The 19,055-nt window shown below is 37.8% G+C and overlaps 1 long non-coding RNA gene across 1 annotated transcript in view; it reads left to right on the top strand.

The window, feature by feature from the left end:
* Positions 1–200: 200 nt before the first annotated feature.
* LOC309855764 overlaps positions 201–19,055 on the top strand; it is a 199,495-nt gene continuing 180,640 nt past the window's right edge. The window contains exon 1 of the long non-coding RNA XR_014306983.1: positions 201–401. This is a non-coding gene — a long non-coding RNA (uncharacterized lncRNA). The remainder of the gene's footprint in view (positions 402–19,055) is intronic.

Raw genomic sequence — 19,055 nt, 5'->3', positions numbered from 1 at the left:
CTCCGCTCTTTGGATGTGAAGTTTCTGACTGGTACTTAGAAACGTAAGCCCCCCCGCCCCCGCCCCACATAATGTCAAACCATGTAATTCTTTGAGTTGCCCTGTGCCATTTGTCTGCATACATAGTTCTTCCCTCAAGTTAAACATTCACCACCAGACTGTTTGATATTCCAAGCTTAAGCACACAGCTGAGAATTGAATTCAGAAAATGAGACCACAATTCTAAACCCGCACCCAAATGCATTGCCTGAAATCTTGATCTCTAATGAAAATGCACTGTCAACCGTTCTTCAAACAGCAATCATTCTGGAAAAGGAAAGTGCAGGCAGAAGTTATAAATTGGGTGCTGCTTTAACACCGACCAGAGGATAAGCCCAGTTTTCGTGCAGAGAGATTTAAAGGTACGAGAGACAAAGAATGATGGGGACCAATTCAATGGAACTGGAGTTCGTGCGGGTTCGTTCAGTTGTTCTTGAACCTGTCCTGTATGTGATATCCAAGCAAAGCCCCTGGTTTTGCCTCTCTGCTACTGGGACCCGCGGAATGGACGGCTGTCCTACTGCGGAATTCACGTCCAGGAAGATGAGCCAGCTGGGTTGCAGTTAGAGCTGAGTCACGGTAGCCGAAGGAGACCAGGCTTGGAAGTTCTGTAATCCTTACCCTTCCCTTCATCAAAGGTGGAAACCACATGGAGAGGAAAAGGATATTTCCAAAAGTCAATTGAATTAGTTTCTGATTTAGATTACAGGGGATTCATCTGAGATTCTTTGCTCTAAACTACTAATTTCCATTGTATTGTTTTTGACAGCGCAGTTTGGTTTGTGTTAGAAATGAGTTCTGAATCCTGTCCCTAGGGCTGGCCTTCTAAAGTGGAGGACATTGATGGTTTCTGATTGCCTTCCAAACCAGTTTCTTATTGTTTCTATCAACTCTTCTAGTGGTGGTCTCGTTTCCTGTTCTCTGGGGTCCATTCTGTTAAAAAAAAAAAAAAAAGTCTCTCCACTTAAGATTCTGTTGCTAACGTCTAGCACTGGACTATATATCCTTAAAGAGAGTTCCACTGTCACTTCTGAGAAACAAGCCTGCTAATGAAAGGTGTTTTACAAAATTGTGTACAGGAGCTAAGGAGGAGGCTGGATTCACAGAACCATTGGTAATTCTGTAGCGTGGTTTTGGCTTCTGTAGGTTCCCCACCCGCCATATGCACTCTGAAGAAAAGTAAAACAATCAGTGCAAGTTTTCTTGTGACGGTTTGATGGCAGGTGAATTCTGTTTCTGAAATGTGTGATAGAATTGTTAATATTGTGGCCATGTCCACCTATGAATAATTCAAAATTCCAAAGCCAGCGTGGGCTAGTTCATTCGGGTATAGGGGTGGGTTTCTGTACTAGAAATGCTGTGAAAATCAAACTATTACAGTAGTAACTTCCCAGTTGATATAGGAATGGTTTTTATAGCAGGTCCGGGGTTCTCAATATTGGGTAAAGAGTCAGAACTGTATGTTTAAAAACAAAAAACAAAAACAAAAACCCAGAAAACAAAACTCAGGTGCATCTCATGTGCAGATAGAATTGCAAAACACTGACTTTTGAAAGTATACTGCTGGTGTTTGACAAAATTTTAAATTACACGGTTTCCTTTTTATTTTTTATTTTTTTGTAAATGAGGTATAATTTCCATATACTAAAGGAAACTCATTCGCAAATGTATGGCTCAATTCATTCTGACAAACTTGATACCTGTGCGAGCACCCTGCCTCGAAGTGTGATCTGATTTCTCACCATAAGTTTGTTTTTCGTTTTTAAAAGTACTCCTATAAATGTGACCATACAGCCTGTACTCTTTTGAAAATAGGTCACTCAGCAATGTTGCTGAGAACCCTCCATGTCGTTATATGTAAAGATAGTTCTTTTTCCACAGTCTTGTACTGTATGAATGTAGCACAATTTGTTTATCCAAACACATTTACTTCTGTTCATGGATATTTGGGTTCTTTTCAGTTTTGATTTATTTTTAATTAAAGTTGCTATGAACAGTCTTGCACAAGTATTCTGCTGGATATGGGTTTTCATTTCTGTTGGGTAAATACCTAAAACCTGGGGAAGGTATATGCTTAACTTGATAAGAAACTGCCAAATAGTTTTTCAAAACAATTGCATCATTTTCCGTTCCCTGCTGTGAGGTATGGGGGTTCTCTTTGCTCAGCAACCTTGCCAGCATTTGGTCTTGGTGACTTTATTTACACTCGAGCCATTTTAGTAGCTGTGAAGCGCTATCAGACTGTGCTTTTAATTTCCAATTTCCTCATGACTAGTGCTGTTGGCGTTGGTATGTTCTTTTCTTCCAGCTTTATATGTTATTCCAGATATTGTGGACATATAAATAAGGGTTTAAAGCATAAACTAGGATGATCTGATGAACCTGTATATTGTAAAGTGATTGCCACAATAAAGATAATTAATGCTTCCATCCTCTATCGTAATTACCACTCTGTGTGGGTGTGTGCGCATGCGTGTGATAACATGTAAGATTTACTCAGACGACTTTCAGGTATTGTTAATGATAGTCACTATGCTTTACGTTACAACCCCAGAACTCATTCACCTTAGAGCCTCAAATCTGTAGCCTTTGAGCAACATCTATTCATTTCTTCCCTTGCACCGCCCGCCCCCAGCCCCTGGCAACCATTATTCTATACTTTGTTTCTATGAGTTGGGTTTTTGTAGTTTCTGCATGTAAGTGAGAACATACAATGATTATCTTTCTCTGCCTGACTTATTTCACTTATAAGGCTCTTTTGGTCCTCCTGTGTTGTAGCAAAAGACAGCATTTCCTTCTTTTTTGTGGCTGAATAACATTCTGTTGTGTTTATACACACTAGATCTTCTTGATCAATTCATCTGTTCATGGACACTTAGGTTGCTTCCGTGCCTTGGCTATCGTGGATGACGTTGCAGTGAACAAGGAAGTGCAGGTAAGGCTTCTGAATAGTGTTTCCATTTCCTTTGGGTATATACCCACAAGTGTGATTGTTGGACCATATGGCAGTCCTATTTTTATTTTCCTGAAGAAAGCTCCATACTCTTTTCCGTAGGGATTATAGCAATTTACATTTCTACCAACCAGGACAAGGGGTCCCTCACTCCACATGCTCAACAACACTTGTCTCTTTCTGCTGATAGCCACTCACAGGTGTGAAGTGCTTGCTCTCCCTGGAGTTTTGAATTGCATTTCTCTGGTGATCAGTGATGTACTGGGAGATGAGCAAAAACAAATTTTCCACAGCTAAAGCCACAAAGAAGGCCATATTGAGAACAGTGGGAGGGGCGGTCATGTGGTTGGGAACCTAAACCCCCAGCAGGGCATTAACCCATAAGAAGGAGGAAAATCACATACTTAGAGGAGCCACATTGGAAGATGGGCTATTTCTTACAAAACTAAACCTACGCTTAGCCATTTGATCCAACACTGTCTTTCGGTATCTACCCAAAGGAGTTGAGAGCTTATGTCCACACTAAAACTGGGGCATGAATATTTATAGCAGCTTTATTTATTACTGTCAAAACCCAGAAGCAACCAAGATGGCATTCAGTAGACGAAGGGAAAAATAAAGTGGTGTATACATACTATATGATTTGACGCATGTGACCTTCTGGAAAAGTCAAAACTATACAGACTGTGAAGTGATTAGTGGTTGCCAGGGGTGGGGGTAGCGGTGGCTTGAATAGTTGGGAGCACAAAAGAATCAGTGAAGATACCCAGTATAATACTACAAGGGTAGATATATGTCATTATACATTTGTCCAAATCCATAGAATATGCAACACCAAGAGTAAACCAAGGGCTTTGAATAACTATGATGTGTCAATGTAGGTTTATCAATTATAACAAATATACTGAGAAAGTTAATATTGGGAAAGACTAGATGCATGAGACTATATGTGATATCTCTGTACTTTACTCTTAGTTTTGCTGTGAACCTAAAACTCCACTATCTAAAATGGTTTTTTTTAATATCTACGTGCAAACATTTTAGGCCTTTGACAAATGTATGTTTGATTTAAATGCCAACTGTTTACCAAAGTATCACACAATTTTACATTCCTGTCTCCAATATAGGAGAGTTCCAGTTGTTACACATATTCTCCAGTAATTGGATTGTCAGGTTTAAAAAATTTTATGCATTAGACTAATTGGTATCTTACTGAGTCTTTAGTATGCATTTCTTTTATGACTAATGATATTGAACATCTCTTTCATTTTTTTTTGCCATTCGGATATAGTCCTCTGAAAAGTGTTCAAGTATTTTGCCCAGTTTTTAATTGGCTTGTTTCTCATTTTATTTACATGGAAGAATTTTTATACAGTCTGTATGCAAGTCTTGTGTCAGATGTAAGTAATGTGAATATTGTTGTATAGTCTGAGGCTTTTTAAGTTTTCCTAAGGATGTTATTCAAAGAACAGGTTTTAATTTTCATGAAGCCAGTTTATCAATTTTCTTTATGATTCATGCTTTTTGGTTCTATCTAAAAAAAAATGCCTACTCTACAATACAAAGATTTTCTCTTAGGTTATCTTCTAGAAGTTTTATTATTGTAGCCTCCATATTTAAGACTATAATCTATTTTGAGTCATTTGTTTGGTTTTTGTTGTATGGTAAAAATTGAGGTATTTTTTTTCCATTTGGATATTCAGTTATTTCAGCAGTGTTTTGAAAATGCAATCCTTTCCCCACTGAGGACCTTTAGTGCCTTTGAAGAAAGTTAGTTGACTATGTACATGTGGACCTATTTCAGATATCAGTATTCAGTCACATTGATATGGGTCTATATTTAGCTAATACCACGCTGTCTTATTTTATTAAAAACCTTAACATCAGACAATGTAAGTTCTCCATCTTTTTTCTTTTAAAAGTTATTTTCTAGTTTTTTTTTAAGGCTATTCTAAAACCAGTTTGGTTATTCAAGTTGGTTTTACATTTTTATATCAATTAAACGAGCATGTTAATTTTTATTTAAAAGACTGCTGGGATTGGGAGTGCACTGAATCTCCATTTTGGAAGGACTGACTTCTTAAATCTGGTGATTTTCTGATCCAGTATGTAGTATATTCCTTCATTTATTTAGGAATTCCTAAATGTTTCCAGTAATATTCATAACTTGCTATGAATAGGTCTTCAGGGTACAGATGTCTTATTAAAGCTATCTCTAGTTAGTCTTCAGATATAGTGCACTACTATGAAATACCCCAAATGCTTGTCATTTATTTCTAAATATTTTATGTTCTTTGATAACTGTATAGATAGGGTTTTTTCATTTCCCAAATGTTTGCTGCTAGAATCAAGAATACAATTGATTTTTTTTAAATTGGTCTTATATCTTAGAACCTTGCTAATCTTACTTCTGATGTTGATATTATATATTACTTAAGATTTTAAGATTTTCTGATTAAACAATCATCTGTGAGGAAGACAGTTCTAAAATTTCCAGTTTTATTTCTTTCTTGCCTTATTGCACTGGTTAGCGTATCTGGTATAATGCCAAATAGAAATGATGAAAGTGGATATCCTTGCCTTACTCCCAATCTAAGGGGAAAAGTGTTTAATGTTTCACCAATAAATGTGATGCCATCTGCTAATTTTTTTTTTTTTTGTCTTTGTCAGCTTGAGAAATTTTCCTTGTTTTTTGTTTTGCTTTTAAGGGATTTCCCTAGTTTTAACATTTTGCTGATTTTTTTGTTTTGTTTTTTTTTAAGATTTTATTTATTCATTTGACAGAGAGAGCAAGAGAGGGAACACAAGCAGGGGAAGTAGAAGCGGAAGAGAAAGCAGACACGCAGAAGCGGGAGAGGGAGAAGCAGCCTTCCCACTGAGCAGGGAGCCCAATGCTGGGCTTGATTCCAGGGTTCTGGGATCATGACCTGAGCGGAAGGCAAACGCTTAGACTGAACCACCTAGGCGTCCCTGATTTATTTATTTATTTTTTAAACATGAGCAAATGCCAAATTCTGTGAAATGCTTTTTCTGAATTTATTGTGGTCCTATTTTTTCATTTTTTACTTTATGTGGTATATAAATTGATAATCAAGTATTGAGCAAATGATTCATTTGTGGGATAAACTGTACTAGATACATTAAACATTTTTGTTGGCTGGATTCTATTTGCTAATGTTTTGTTAAGAACTTTGATCTTAATGAGAGGTACTGTTCTCTAGTTGTTTTTGTCAGATTTTTAGTATTAGGGTATTGACCTCATAAAATGAGCTCTCTCTTCCTCTATTTTTCTGAACAGCTTTATGCAAGATTGACCTTATTCCTTAGATGTCTGATACCATCCACCAGTGAAACTGGGCCCAAATATTTTTGAAGATTTTTGTTAGTTATATTCACTTAATAGAATTTTACTGGAATTTTCTATTTTTTGTGTCAGTTTTCTCAAGTAATTTTTTTTTGTAATTTCAGTGTTATATTGGTTTCAGGTGTACAATATAGTGATTCGACAGTTCCATATATTACTCTGTACAACCAAGAAAAATGTACCCTTAATCCCCTTCACCTATTTCCCCTATCCCCCTCCCCCACCTCCCCTCTGGTAACCATCCTTTTGTTCTCTATAGTGAAATCTGTTCTGGTTTCTCCTTTTTTGTTTGATTTGTTTCTTAAATGCCACATCTGAGTAAAATCACATGGCATTTGCCTTTCTCTGACTGGCTTATTTCACTTCGCATTATACGCCTCCCTGTGTTAATCGTTAAGTCATATTTTGCAAGAAATTTGACCATCTAAGATGTTGAAGTTATCAGCCTAAAGTTTTTCCCAATAATCACCTTTAAATGTTTGTAGGATCTGTTATGATATTCTCTTTTAATTCTAATATTAATAAAATGTGTTTGTTGGGACACCTGGGTGGCTCAGTTGGTTAAGTGTCTGCCTTCAGCTCAGATCATGATCCCAGGCTCCTGAAATGAATCCCTGGACAGGCTTCCTGCTCAGCAGGAAGTCTGCCTCTCCCTCTACCCCTTTCGCTGGTGCACACGTTCTCTCTCTCTTTCTCTCTCTCTCTCACACACACACACACACACACACACACACACAAACACACTCTCTATCTCCAATAAATAAAAACTTTACCAAAAAATATGTTTCTTCTATCCCATTCATCTTGCTAAGGGTTTATCAGTTTTATTTATTTAAAGAATTTTTTCTGATTCTTCTTCTTTCTACTTAATTGAACTTTTTGCTTTTCTTAAAAGTCTTCCCTCCCATTAATTTTGCTGATACTTAACTTTTTATATTCTGAAGGCAAAAACACATGTAATTGATTTTTAAACCTTTTCTACTAGTATAAGCATTTACTATTACACATTTTCCTCTAATATATTATTTTCATTATCTTTCAACTGAAGTATTTTAATTTTTCTTCTTTGATCTTTAGGTTATTAGATGTGATATTTAATTTCAAAACATTTAGAAATTTTCTAGATGTTAACATTTAACTGAATTCCATTGTTATCAGATAATATACTTTGTAAGATTTCAAACATTTTAATGAGCTATATTTCCTCACTTAGAATATAGTCTCTTGATGAAAATTCTATGAAGTTAAGGTTGTTTTCTGATGTTGCTGAGTGTAGTATCCTATAATTATCATTTAGGTCCCATTCTTTGATAATGGTGTTCATCTATTTTCATATATTTTGGTAGTTTTTCAACTTTATCCAGTTACTGAGAAAGGTGTGCAAAATCCCATTGTAGATTTCTCAATTTCTCTTTTCAGTTCTGTCCATTTTTACTGCATGTATTTTGTGGGGTTTTTGGATTTTTTTTCTTTTTTAGGATTTATTTTAGAAAGAGAACATGCACACAAACAGGGGAAGGGGCAGAGGGAGAGAATCTTCCAGCAGACTCCTTACAGAGTGCAGAGCCCAACACAGGCTCCATCTCAAAAGCCATGAGATCCCGAGATGAAACCAAGAGTTGGGCACTTAGCCAACTAAGCCACCCAGACATCCCTACTTCATGTATTTTGTAAATCTGTTATCTGTAGCATACACATTCAGGATTACTATGAATTTATCTTGAAGTGTTCTTTTTATCACTGGCAACATTCTAATTTCTCTCTGGTGCTAATCTTTTATAATCTTCTTTGAATATGTAGACATTTTTTTGCATTGTTTTGCTTCAATCTATTTGTGTCTTTATATTTAAAGTGCACACCTGCATACAGTGTATACTTCAATCTCCTTTTCTTCTAGTTGAAATCATGAATCATGAGAATGATTCTTCTATGTATATTTAATATATTTAATGATATGGCTCCTCTTGATTCTGTCATTTGCTGGTTCTGTTTTAATTTCATGTGCTTTTATTTACCTGTTCCTTTTTTTCCTGCTTTCCTGGGGTTAATCAAATATTTCATAGTATTTAATGTTCTTTATTGTCTTTCGTAATGGTCAGCCTGGACCATACCTCTCTGTGTTAAGGCTGGAATTCTATGCTGATAGAGAGCCTAGAGTGAGCCTGGTGCTCATCTTCTCTGCCGCTGTTCTTTAAGTACTGTGTTCTGTGTTACCTTCTGTCCAGTGCCTGAAAACAACAGCTTCATATACTTTGTTCAGTTTTATAACTGTTCACGCTGGGAGGGCAAATCTGGTAGCACTTCTGTCAACATAGCTGGAAATGGAATTTTAATGTTTGCTTTGTAGATTCTTTCTTGGGTTTTTGTTTTGTGGATTTTTTTTGGTTTGTTTGCTTGGTGTTTTTTAGATTTTATCTACTTGAGAGAGAACGAGCAGAGGGGAGAGGCAGAGGGAGAAGCAGGGAGCCTGATGGAGGGCTCGATCCCAGGACCCTGAGATCATGACCTGAGCTGAAGGCAGACCCTTAGCCAACTGAACCACCCAGACACCTCTTGGTTCTTTTCTTACCTCCTGGCCCTAGCCCTCCTTTCCCTACCCCAGGCCTTCTCAGATATCCTGATTCTAGCATCTTACTCTCAGAAACCGTGAAGTAATATCTTTCTTAAGGTCTTTTTTTTTTTTTTAAAGATTTTATTTATTTATTTGACAGAGAGAGATCACAGTAGGCAAAGATGCAGGCAGAGAGAGGGGAAGGGAAGGAAGCAGGCCCCTGCCGAGCAGAGAGCCCGATGCGGGACTCGATCCCAGGACCCTGAGATCATGACCCGAGCCGAAGGCAGCGGCTTAACCCACTGAGCCACCCAGGCGCCCCCTTTCTTAAGGTCTTATCTGAGAAAAGCCGAGGGTGCAATATTTTCCTGAGTCATTTTCATGATTTTGGAGATTTTAGGAGATAACATAGCCTCTAGGATGCATAGGACTTTGTCTTTTGTAGTGGAGCACATACAAGTAAGCAATATTTATTGGATATCATTGGATACCTAGTATATAATAGCTGTTTTCATAATATCCATCTAAATGCTAACCCATACATTTCTGTCTGCTTTCCCTATTTTTATAACCAAGACTGTAGGAAGGAGAAGGGGTTTTGATGGTTAAAGAAACAGCACAAATCATTTTTTAAATATTTTATTTATTTATTTGACAGAGAGAGATCACAAGTAGGCAGAGAGGCAGGCAGAGGGGAAGGAGGGGGGAAGCAGGCCCCCTGCTGAGCATAGAGCTTGATGTGGGGTTTGATCCCAGGACCCCAAGATCATGACCTGAGCCAAAGGCAGAGACTTAATCCACTGAGCCACCCAGGTGCCCCTGCATAAATCCTTCTGTTGGGTTGGCCAAAAGAAGGAAGTAACAGTTGTAGGAGTTGGGGATTTCAGCATAAGAATTGCACTCAAAAAGAGACAAACAGATAGAGGCAAGGTATTTGGAAACCCATCTCTCACAATCAGAGCTGAAATTTTCCAGTCTTCTTAAGCTATTACTGGACTGATCAAAAATTTCCTGTTTTTATTTCTGATTGCCTCTTCTCTGTTCTTACTGTTTTCTCGGAAACTTTTCTGTTTTTAATGCATGTTGATGGGCACGGTATTTTTTTTTCTTAAATTGGCATTCCATAGACTTACCAGTCAGTGAATTTTGTCTACCAGAATTGATTTGGGGATTATCTTTGGCTCTTCTACCACGCCTGGAATTTCACTTTATAAATAACTGATTTAATAAGTATATTATAAAACCTTTTTTTAAAAATAAACTCTGAGTACTTGTGCTAGACCAGTAAGAACACTACAATGTGAATCAAAAAAACTGAAATTATTGTCCTGGGTCTATCATTAAGTGTGTGACATTTGCAAAGTTACTTTATGTGGGACCTAAGCTATATGGTCCTTAAGGCCTTCTCCAGCTCTAAGATTCCATTTCCAAGTAAGATTCCCTTATTTCTTCTTCCTCTTCTCATTTTGGGAGATGAAGAATGTATTGTTCTTGTATGAATTCTTGGTATTGCTTATACATAAGAAAAGAATATGTCCCAGTGAACAAACTTGTAAGCCCAACACAAGCTTGCTGCTTACACTTTGCTTTAATCCTTTTGTTTCCCTTACCCCTTGTGTCTTGCAGCATCTTTCCAGATGATTCTGCTACAATTGACCACTCTAAAAAAAAAAAGTTACATGTTGAGCTGGAATACTTGTTTTTTCTATTGCCTTTCTAAGTCAGAATTCAGCCTAATTTTTTTAGAAAAAAAATTTGGAGCCTTAAGAGTACCTAGCAAAGTCGGAACTTGAATTTTTGTATATCAATGATTCCAAGTAGCTTGGTTACCAAGAAAACAACTGCATCGATTTCCAGTCTTAAGCAACCCTCAGAGATAGAAATTCTCTCAACCAAGATTAAATTGTCAGTGCAGTATGAAGAAAAAATTTATTACCCTCTCCCTAGAGCCAAAAGGACTCTGCTTCAATCCCAAAATGGCAGACTTTGTCCCTAACTAAGCAAAAGGGAAAAATAAAAGCCTAGCATACAGGCAAGTGGGGCACGTGTGCATGTTTCCCAAATAGAAGAAAGAAACTTTTGAAACCCTGTTGATGTTGTGCCTTATATCAATGAGTGTGTCTTTAAAAAAAGATTTTAATAGAGGTACACAGAGTTAAGAGGCGCCTGGGTGGCTCAGTGGGTTAAAGCCTCTGTCTTCAGCTCAGGTCATGATCCCAGAGTCCTGGGATCATGATCCTAAGGTCCTAGGATCGAGTCACACTTTGGGCTCTCTGCTCAGAGGGGAACCTGCTTCCTCCTCTCTCTCTGCCTCTCTGCCTACTTGTGATCTCTGTCTGTTAAATAAATAAAATCTTTTTTTTAAAAAAGTACACAGAGTTAAGAAGTTTTCCCAATGTCCTAGGTAAAATTACTATAATTACCTGACATTTAGATAGTATTAACCTCTCAGTAAACCCAATTCTACTTTAAGTTCTTTAAAAAATTATGGTAAGCTGGACAAATTAAAGCTCTATTCAAAACATGCCAAAAGATCCAGTCTATTCTATCAACAATTCAGCTCCTAATCTGGTTGGTTTGATTGCATGACTATAAATGTCCCTATTGGAATGAGTATGGGACTGATTATTTTGGCAAAGCCTCCTTTACAGCAGTGTAGAGAGAAGGAGAGTGAGATTTTTAGGTCAACTTGATAACACAGAGGCTTGAAACTGGCAGGGATTTTAGGCATCTGTTTGTACACCTTTACTTGTGAAAAAATTTAGGCCCTTAAAACATATAATATTGTAAATAATTATGGTGAAGGAGGAGTTCTTTGGGTACAATTTAATTAGATTGTTAATAATTTTGAGCATTTAATCTGTGATATTTAATATTTGAGATTTAATCTGATATACTCCATAATCGATACTTTGTATATACTCTATCATTTAATCTTAAAATCTGCCATTTGAGTTAGGTACTATTATTGCCCCTATTTAAAGGCCACAGAAACTGATGCATAGACAGGTTAACTGACTTGCTCAGTGTTAAAGGGTTAGTAAATGGTAGAGTTGGGATTCAAATCTGGACAGTCCAATTACATTGATCTACTCTCTTCTACTGCCTCCCAATTAGCAAAGGCGACATTCTTGAATTTGTAGACAATAATAAAAATGTAAACGCTTGTGGGTCTGTTCCCCAGAAAGGTATGCCTTCACCATGAATAGTATCAACCATTGTCAGCAATGAACTATTACTTCAGATCTCTTGTTTCTAGGGTAGAAAAATGTTACTTTAGTTATCAGGATTTATCTTAGCATAAACTATCAGCAATATCTGGTAATCTATTTGATACAGAATCTAGCTTTATTCATGAAGTATTTTACATTGTATCTTGTAGTGTGGCGGTATAGCACACTGGCTATGAATGGGTTTTCGAGTCATCTAGACATAGGCTCAGAACCTAGCTCTGTTCTTTATTTTAGAACCTTGATTGAGTTACTTGGGTTTGTGTCTGCCTAGTCCTCTCCTCCTCCCATCTGCGTTTTCCCATCCTGGATGTGGAGATGGTAATAGTAATACCCCCTGGGGGTAATGATGATCTTACCTACTTCATAGGTTGTTATGAGGATTAAATTAAAATGATAAAGCCCTTAAGCACAGTGCCTGGCATATTGTAAGTGCTCAAAATTGTTTATTAGTAACATATTATTATTTATATTATTTTTTATTAATTAATTTGCTATGCCAATTCACTATTGATCCAGGGCTTTCTTTATGAGGGCCTTAGCTAAACATGTCTTCACTTTCATCCATTTCTTCAGTGAATAGCATTTAGCTGAGGCAAGTGGATGGTTGGCTGGTTGTACTGCAGTGCTTGAGATTCTACAAGAATTTGCATCTCTTGCCAAGCTTTATTCTGTTTCAGACTCTAGCTCTACACTGGATTTTGCCCTTATAAATCCTAGGAAACAGATGATTACTGTGGTTAAGAGCACTGAACGCTAACATTGTAATAAATATTTAGCATATGTAATATTATTTAAAACCCTTTCCTGGTAGCTCAGTAAGCCTAGACATGATCGGATACGCATTTTTGGAATTCATACAAGCCTACTTGATTCTATTCTTATTCTGCTACAACACATCTTTTCCCTGCAGAGTAATTTTCCCAAAATGAAACTCTGATCATATCTAACTCTGTTCTTTAAACACTTCAGGGTTTTCTCATTGACTTCAGACCATAGTTCTCAAATCAAGAAGATCCCCAGAGGTCTGTGAGATCTCTTGCTTTGCAAAGTCAAAACAATGTTCATAATCCTATTGAGATTATTTGCCATTTTCACTTTCATTTGCTCATTAAGTCTACAGTAGCGTTTTCCATAGGTTAAGGGACATGTAACATTGCAATAAATAGACACAAGTCAGATATGAGAATCAGCTTGGTTTCTACAAAAGCCAGACATTGAAGAGATTTACCAAAAAAACCTTTTCTGTTAACATGTAATAGGTTTTTAATTATTTTAAATCTTTTTAAATTTCCCAGTTTTTCTAATATAGCAACTATTAATACATTTAACACTGATACTAAAGCTCTATGGGGCCCTACAGAATTTTTAAGAATAGAACACTGTCTTAGGACATCTGGGTGGCTCAGTCAGTTAAGCATCCAAGTCTTGGTTTCAGCTCAGGTCATGATCTCATGGGCTCCTCTATCTATATATGTGTAACAGGTTCTTAAGACCCAAAAGTTTACAAATGATTACCTAAACTAATCTCCAAACTCTTTTATATGCTTAACCAGCCATCATGTGTTGGGTCCTGCATGCTTTTCTAATTTTCTCCCTCTACCTCTTACCTATGTTCTAACCACCTTGAATTTTCTAATTCTTGCTCTTCACCCATAGAACACATTGTTCCTTCTGCCAGGCATCTTCTCTTCCCTTTACTTCACTAAATCTTACCCATACTTTAAATTCAAAATTACATATTACTTACATTGCAGTTGGCCCTCTCTTAGTAGTTATGCTATATTATAATTGCATGTCTATTTGTTTTTTTTCCCCACCAGATCATAAACTGCATAAGAGCAAGCACTAGGTGTTATTCATACTGCTTGTTCCTAGGACAGTAATGCGCTAAGTAAAAACGTTTGAAATGAATTGAATTAGAATGAACTGAAAGTTTTAGTGCCACCCATTTAACAGATGTAGAAGAAAGAATCTGGAGAAAATGACTTCCTCTTTTCATCTAACAGGTTCAAAAAGAGATCTGTAAGAGTTGAGTTATTGGGTTCTACGTTTACTAATCTCCAAGGTAGGGACTCTTGATCAACACAAAATAAATTGCTGTGACAAATAGCAGTCAGCTAATAGAATTCTGAAACCTGCAGTCTCACGTAGATAAATCCTTCAGTCCTAAGACTCCTGTTTGACCAAGTAGATCAGCTAGACTGCATAGAACAGATGTTCCATTATACCTGGTAGTATCCAACCATACAGTCTAAATAAGAAAGCCAATAAAAATGGTTTAATAAGACAGTAAGCTGAAAAACCTATTTTGTGAATAATTCCTATTTGGCAAAGCCAAGAAACAATTCATTTTTCCTCCATCTTATTTTAATATCCTCAAGTGTAACCATTAAGATCTTGTTACTTAGAATACTGAGTGTGGTTAAAGAGGATTGGACTGAATTGATAAAATGATAATTACCTCTCTGTGTTGTGCCATTTGCATTTGATTAGGAATATATTTAATTTTCTTGCAAGAGTAGGAAATTGTAAAGGAATGAAACTCTAATTGGAAATAGATGTCTAGAAGTTTAAGTGGGAATTTCCCACAAAAGTCACATGAGAGTCAATTTTAGAAAATTGAGGTTACAAATGAAGAATTTATAAAATAGAGGTAATAATGAAGAATTATGAATCATTAAACTTTATGTTTAAGGTTGAAGAAATCATCATAAAAGCACCCTAGTTGTTCATCCCTAATATCTACGATCGCTCTAAGTCTTGAAATGATTGTGTGATATATTCTTGTTACTCAGATTGTGGACATGCTGGTGCATAATCAATAGCCACCTGGGATCTTATTAGAAATGCCTCTCTCAGACCCAGTATATTAGTTCTGTACTGCCGTGTAGCAAACCGCCATAGATTTAGCAGCGTAAAATAACACATTATCATTTCAAAGTTTTCATGGGTCAGGAACTGGGTATGGCTTACCTGAATGCTCTGCTCAGGATCACACAAGACTTAAACCAAGATTTATCAGCTAAGACTGGGGTCTGATCTGAGGCACTGAGTCCTCTTCCAGGCACACGTGGTTGCTGGCAGAATTTATTTCCTTGTAGCTGTAGAACTGCTAAAAACTCACTATCTCAAGGATAGCAAGAGTCTTGACTTCAAGGCCCTCTTTTAATGGGTTTCCTTGATTAGGTCAGACTCACCCAGGATAATCTCCCTTTCATTAATTTCAAATCAACTGGTTTGGGACCCTATTTACATGAGCAAAATCCCTTCATCTTTGTCATGTAACCTAATCATGAGGGTGACCTATCCGATGCACAGGTACTGCTCACACTCAGGGTGAGAGGATCCTACGGAGCATGTACACAAGGAAGGCAGGAACCTTAGAATCTATTTAAAAATTCTGTTCACTGTAGCTACTGAATCAGTCTGCAATTTAAAAAAAATACGCAGGTGATTCCTATGCATATTTTGAAGCTTTGTGATAACCTTTTGAAATACGAGAAAACCAAAGTAGCCACAAGTTAAGTAATAAGATCACAGTTGGTTACTAATAGAAGCCCTTAAACCCATGCCTTCAGTTATTGATGAACACAAAGCATGTCCTATGTAGGGCAGGACCCAGACAATTAAGAGAATAGTCTGATGATCTGGAGTTTATAAGAAGAGAATATAAAAGAGAAGTTAATATTTATTGATTATTACTATGTATAATATAGTAGGTTTTGACATTTCAACAGATGTCATTACATTTAATTCTCATAACTCCACCATTATTATTGGATGATAGTCATGTTATTTTACTGATGAAAAAAAAACTGAGAATCAAAGAGATTAAGTAAGGTCCTATATCTAGTATGTAGACCTAGGATTCAAAGCAGTCATGCCAGACCTGATCTTTCCACCACACTGTCATGTCTCCAAAGTGGGAAGGAGGACACAGCTAAAGACATAGCTTCTATCAGGGTCTTGAAGATCCCTTTCTTCTGCCTACATTAAATTGTGAGAACTTCTGAGTTCGCCAGAACTCTCAAGAAGCCAATAAGTAGAGCCGTCACCAGTAGAGAATGCAGCTCTCCTCCAGCAGCCCCTGCTCCCTTCACTGGGATTTCCTAGATGATCATTAGATTCTAGATGAAGACCTGAGTATGCCAACCATGTTCTGAGAAACTAGAAGAGAAAAAACTGTTTGGTGAGTACATTTCGGCTTTGCGTTCATGGATTTAAGATCGCATAGTTGCCAACTAAATAATGATTCTAGACTTCATATTAGAAAACATGGTGCTGCTCTTTTATCTTTCCTTATTTTTCCACCCCCAACAAAAGTTGACTACTTCTGGTATTTTTTCCAGCTAACATTCAAGATGGGACTGATCTCTTCAAAGCCAGAGAACATTTAGGATTTTAGCCAACAGAAAGTTGCCTTGTAGAGACAGAAAGTAGATTAACGGTTGCCTAAGGTAGGGGTTTATAGGGGCTTAGAGGGTGATGGTTAAGGGGTGTGATGTTCGTTTCTTTTAAGGGTGATATAAATGTTCTAAAATAGATTTTGGTGATGGATGCACAAGTTTACGAATATATTAAAAGCCTGTAGGCTTTAAATGAGTCTATATGAGGAACGTGGGAAGATGGTGGAGTAAAAGGAGCCTGAGCTCACTCCTCTCATGGACGCACTGAGGCAACAAATATGTGTATTGCAACTAACTAAAGAATGGCAGAACAGAACTGCCACAGCTCGTCCTGAAGAGGCCACAGAGAAATAGGGGCAGGGACACACCTGGGTACCAAATACCTTGTGTAACTAACCACAAATGGAAGGGACATCACTACCACGAAGAGCAAGGGATCAGACCCCACATGGGTGTCCCTGGCCCCCACTGGGAACAAGACCCTCCATGATGTCCGGCTTTATAAATCAACAAGGCTTAACTCTAGGAGCTTAAGTAATTAGTAGGGCTTAACTCCAGAAGAGCTGGAGGGCTACAGGAAACCAAGACTCTGCCCTGAAAGAGCCAACATACTATATCACTCAGTCTCACACCCAGCACAGAAGCAGCAGTTTGAAAAGCATCTGGGGCATCCATGAAGGAGATTTATGGACTAATTTTAGAATGTGTGCTGGAGGGGCAGAAATCTGCAGGAGATTCCTCTGGGAATGGATGTGCTGGCAGGCCCCATTTTTCTCACCATTCCCCAGACTCCATAGCTGGACTTTGGCAGGAGCCGGTTTTAACACACTCCATCTACCTTGCTAGCAGAATATGCCCCACTCTGGCCTTGTCCTGCTTTCCTGCTCCACCCCACCCAGCTATCTCAACAGGCACCCTTCCAAAGTGGCTCCTGCCCCAACACACCCAGCAGGGACAGGACAAACACCACTACAAAGTGGTTCCTGCTCTGGGTAGGGGACAGGGGGCAAGGGGTGGGAAATAACCCCACACACCCACAGTTCCTGTAGCTGAGCCTTTTAGCTGGCCATGCAGGGAGTAAGCCATGTTCCTCAGAGTGACAGCAGGTGTTGCAGTGGCTAACTGTAGACAGGTGGGTTGAGAGCTAGCCCAGCCCATCAGCTAGCCCATGGTGCTATAGCCGGGCCCCTCAACAGCCTGGGGTGCAAACTCTGTCCCGTATGCCTGTAGAAGGTGAAGCAGATTATTGCAGCCAGCTGAGATGAGGGTCAGCCCCACCTACCAGCATGCCCAAAGGAATCACAGCACACAGAGGGCACCCCTGGAGAGCCTAATTCTGGTGACCAGAGGGGATTGTACTAAAGGGCATTGCAGGATTTCTTTGACACAAGACGACCACTTTTAAGACCAGTAGACCTAGCAGACCTACCTAATACAAAGAAACAGAGTATTACACAAAATGAGGAACCAGAGGAATATCTAAAAAATGAAATAACAAGACAAAATTAGAACTAAACTAAATGGAACAAGTAATATGCTTGATAAAGTATTATAAGTAATGGTCCTAAAGATACTTCCTGGACTTGAGAGAAGAGTAGATGAACTCTGTGAGAACGTCAACAAAGAAATAGGAAATGTGAAAAGAACCAGAGTTGAAGAATATACTAACTGAAATGAAAAAATACACTAGAATCAGCAGACAAGTGGATGCAGAAGAATGGGTCAGCAATCTGAAAGACCAGGTAATAGAAAACAACCAACCTGAACAGCCAAAAGCGGAAGAATTACAAAATAGGTTAAGGGATGTTTGCAACATGATTAAGTGACAGTAGCATTATAAGGATCCGAGATGAAGAGAGGAGGCAGACATTTTATTTGAAGAAATAGTAACTGAAACGTCCTAACCAGGGAAGGAAAAAGACATCCAAGTCCAGGAATCAAGGAGAGCCCCCAAGCAAGGTCTACACCAAGGCACATAATAACTACAATGGAAAAAGCTACAGGTAAAAAGAGAATTTAAAAAGCAACGAGAGAAAAGCAAACAAATAAGGGCCCACCTCCTCCTCTTAAGGATATCACCTAAGTTTTCAGCAGAAACATTTTAGACTGAAACAGAGTGGCAGGGTATATTCAAAGTGCTGAAAGTAAAAAAAATTTACAACTATGACTACTCTATCCAGCAAGTTATCAGGCACAATTGAAGTGGAGAGAAAGAGTCTACCAGACAAACAGAAGTTAAAGTTCAGTTCATCACCACTAAACCAGCCTTGCAAGAAATGTTAAAGGGACATCTTTGAGTGGCAAGAAAAAGACCATAACTAGAATTAAGAACCATATGAAAGGAAAACATTTCACTGGCAAAAGCAAGCATATAGTCAAGGTAGTAGATTAATCAATTATAAAACCAGTATGAAGGCTAAAACAGAACAGTACTAAACTCAATTATAGTACAATAATAAATGGGAAATAAAAAATAAAAAGATGCAGAATATTTTAAGGTGTAAATTAT

The sequence above is a fragment of the Mustela nivalis genome (assembly GCF_964662115.1).
Source record: "Mustela nivalis genome assembly, chromosome: X".
Classification (NCBI taxonomy): domain Eukaryota; kingdom Metazoa; phylum Chordata; class Mammalia; order Carnivora; family Mustelidae; genus Mustela; species Mustela nivalis.
The sequence above is the reverse complement of the archived record's forward strand: the minus strand, read 5'-3'. Positions and strand labels throughout refer to the sequence as shown.